The 3,931-nt window shown below is 43.7% G+C and overlaps 1 pseudogene; it reads left to right on the forward strand.

The window, feature by feature from the left end:
- The first annotated feature begins 1,710 nt into the window (after positions 1–1,710).
- Positions 1,711–2,415, forward strand: LOC136470313 (uncharacterized; annotated as a pseudogene).
- Positions 2,416–3,931: the final 1,516 nt, after the last annotated feature.

The following is a 3,931-nucleotide window of genomic DNA, read 5'->3' on the forward strand; positions in this document are numbered from 1 at the left end:
CATTTTAGGTCACCAAGTACCATACGGATGTATTGGTTGAAGCCTGGAATGGAATTGGGGAATGGGCTCGTCTTGCTGGTAGATGATGCTTCATGTCATATCATGGCTAGTTATCATAGAGATGGTAGCATTATAGACATGTATGTCGAGGAGGTTGCTATGGAGCTAACTGCATATGGTGAAGACATCTGGGCTGGTGTTGATAATTTAGGAAATGATGAATCAGAGGCAAACCATCAAGCTATTTATGACACAGATGATGCAGGGATAATGGGAACTCGAGAGCAGGAAGACAAGGACTACAAATCCTTCATGGAATTCTACAAATCTCCTTCAAAATCAATAGAGGAAAAGGTTTCTATTGCACAAGATGAGGGTCAACAAGAAGACAACATTGGAGAAGGTGAAGAAGTAGCCAATTTATCTGATGATACATCAGATGAAGAATATAAGCAACATGTAGATGAAGATAGTTCTGCAGAGGATGAGGAAACAATTGAATTGAGGGAGTATGCAAAGGAGATTAAGAAGAACATTAGAGCAAAGAAACTAGGCATGCATGATAGTCAACCTACGAAAATTAGAGCTGAGGATTTGGTTGATGAAGTTCCTAACTTGGATGATCCAGGTAGTCCTTATCTTGATTCTAGTGATGATTACTCATATGAGGAAAATAGTGAAGGGGAAACTGAAAGGTGGAAGAGCATGGAAAATAAATATGACAGTAAAGCACCTATTCCTGTCTTCTCTCTTGGCATGGTTTTTAGATGCACTAGGCAGTTCAAAAAGGCTCTAGTCAAGTATGGTTTAAAGACACATAGACACCTCAGATTTTTGAAAGATGAAAAGGACAGGGTCAGAGCAGTTTGTACTTGGCCAGGTTGTAAGTGGTTGATATATGGGTCCATCACAAGCAGATCTGAATGGTGCAAGGTCGTAAGGTTTGATGATGTCCACTGCTACCCACCAAGGAGGGATAACAATCTTGTAACCTCCACATTAATAGCTAAGCACTATTACCAGGAGATCAAGGATAACCCCACCTGGAAGGTTGGTTTGATCAAGAATGTAGTCCAAAGGGACTTCCTTGCTGATGTATCTATTTCAAAGTGTAAGAGAGCCAAAGCAATATTACTTCAACAAGCACTAGATTCTATGAAGGGAGAATACAGTAGGATGCATGATTACCAATTGGAACTTCTTAGAAGCAACCCTGGCAGCACCATAGTTGTTTGTCTTGATCCAGATGTCGAGGACAAGAAAGTGTTTGAGAGGTTCTATGTATGTTTTGATGGATGCAAGAAGGGTTTTGGGGCAGGCTGTAGAAAGGTGATTGGCTTGGATGGTTGCTGGTTCAAAGGTGCTAACAATGGTAACTTACTCTGTGCAATTGGAAGAGATGCCAACAATCAAATATATCCAGTGGCATGGGCAGCAGTGCCAATAGAGAATTATGAAACTTGGTACTGGTTTATTGGTTTGCTGCAAAAAGACCTTAACATCAACAATGGAGGTGAGGGCTGGGTGTTCATATCTGACCAGCAAAAGGTATAAAATTGTTCTGAGCTGAATATTATTTTTAAGAAAAATGTTGTTAGCTGATTATTGTTTCTAAAAAAATAGTTAGCTGATTAGTAACCACTATTTAAATGTTACATGCAGGGATTATTGAAGGCAGTAAAGGAGTTGGTACCTAATGTAGAGCACAGAATGTGTGCAAGACACATTTATGCTAACTGGAGGAAAAAATACACTGACAAAAAGCTACAAAAGAAGTGGTGGAGGTGCGCTAAGTCATCTTGCAGGGTTTTGTTCAACCTCAACCGAGCCTACCTTGCTTAGGACACACCAGCAGGAGCCAAGGACATGATAAGCACGTCACCAGAACATTGGAGTAGGGCTTTTTTTAGACTTGGTTCGAATTGTGACTCAGTGGACAACAACATGTGTGAGAGTTTCAATAATAGCATCATGGACGCAAGGTTCTATCCAGTTATCTCCATGAATGAGGCCATAAGAAAGAAAGTGATGGTCAGAATTAAAAAAAATAGGGCAAAGGCAGAGAAGTGGGCAAGGACTATTTGCCCCAACATTTTTAAGAAATTGAAGATGAACATAGAGAGGTCAGGCAAGTGTATTGTTCTGTGGAATGGAGAACATGGGTTTGAGGTCCAAGAGAATGAGGACAGAAGGTACACAGTAAATTTACAAGAATGGAGTTGTAGTTGTAGGTACTGGCAACTTTCAGGACTCCCTTGTTGTCATGCAATTAGTTGCATATACAAGGCATCAAAAGAGTTGGAGGATTACATTGCACCATGTTTTACCATAGTCGAGTACTTGAAGACTTATCTGCATGTTTTACAACCTATTGAAGGTCCTGCAGTTTGGAAATCAAATCTGTGTAATATATGAGCAGTTGTCTCTGGATTCCACACACATATATTGACCAATTTTTGTGGACTAGACAAATACATTCAGTTGCAAATGACAAATAGCAGGGACATTGTCAAGTTCATCAAACATTCATACTTTACAAAAGATGTCCAGGATAACTCGATCTAGATTGCACATAGCCACTCCATTGTCTAGTGCAAACAAACTACCATCACACTAACTTAGATACATGGAACACCAAACAAGAGGCCAACTACAAACACAAAGAATCAGCTACTGAAGTTCCTGCATTCAACAAGCCAATTATTGTAGTTCTACATTCTTTGCCTTCAGTTCCTGCACCTTCTCTCATTGAGTAGCTTCAGCTCACCAGCTCCAACATCCAACCCCGCCTACATCCTCTTTGATCCCATCCTCACTGGCTCATAGGCAAGAGGCCCTTCCAGCAGAGGACTCCGAAGGCTCCGGTGACAGAGGATTCCGCCATGGGAGCAGAGAACTCCGAAGGCTCCGGTGACGCAGGGCCACGCCGCAGCGGCCGAGATGGGCGGAGGGGGGCACGCGCTGCTCCTCAGCAGCGCCGCAGGCCAGTGGCGACTTGACGGCCCAGGCTGCGCGGCCAGCGAGGGGCATAGGAGGGTGGTGTCGCAGCGCAATATGGGCAAGCCCTGTGTAGTTCAGCGCCGCGGCGTCCGAGGGCGGAGGAGGGCACGCGCAGCTTCGTCGCGCCGGCGGCGACCTGAGAGGGCCGGGCCGTGCGGCCGCCGAGGGCGCACGCGAGGCGGAGTTTGGCGAGGGGGTGGAGGTGCACGAGTTCGGCGACGGACAGAGCGATTTGGCGAGGCCCAAGGGCCATCGTGTCCAGGTGAGCCACGCTGGCTGTCCACGTAACCCAAAACAGCCTGTAAAACTACCACAGAGGGTATGTTAGCTGGTTTGTTAAACTTTAGTGTGTTAAATAGATGATTTTATAGTTGAGGGTGGTAACTAGACTTCTTGTTATAGGTGAGGGGGTGATCTAGACTTTTTCCTATTGCTAAATTATCCTGTTCCATTATGCGTTTGCGATGCGTAATGCGTGTGTAGGAGTAGGATTATTCCTTGGATTGTTCCGAGGATATTTGATTCTTATATCTTGGTGTAGTGAATTGTATTAGCCTATTAGGTTAGTCTGCTCTAGGTTTTGGCCTCGCTGTCAGGTTCCCCTACTTCTGCTTGGGATGCATTTGCTTGTGGCTACCGCTGAACTGGTGATTTCAACATTGAAAGGATCAAGATGCCCAAGAGGGGGGTGAATTGGGCTAATTCTAAATTTTCTTGTAATAATTAAATCATACGGATAGCCCAATTAACCCCTTGTGCCTAGAGAAGTGTTTCTATCAAATTTACGCACAATAGACTTACAACCTATGTTCCAAACTTACTTTAGCATAGCAATTCTACGAATGTAAAGACAAGTATTGAATTGCTCAAAGTAAATACTCAAAGTAAATGCTCAAAGTAAATGCTCAAAGTAAATGGAGAGAGGAACACG

The sequence above is a fragment of the Miscanthus floridulus genome, chromosome 8 (assembly GCF_019320115.1).
Source record: "Miscanthus floridulus cultivar M001 chromosome 8, ASM1932011v1, whole genome shotgun sequence".
NCBI classification, from domain to species: domain Eukaryota; kingdom Viridiplantae; phylum Streptophyta; class Magnoliopsida; order Poales; family Poaceae; genus Miscanthus; species Miscanthus floridulus.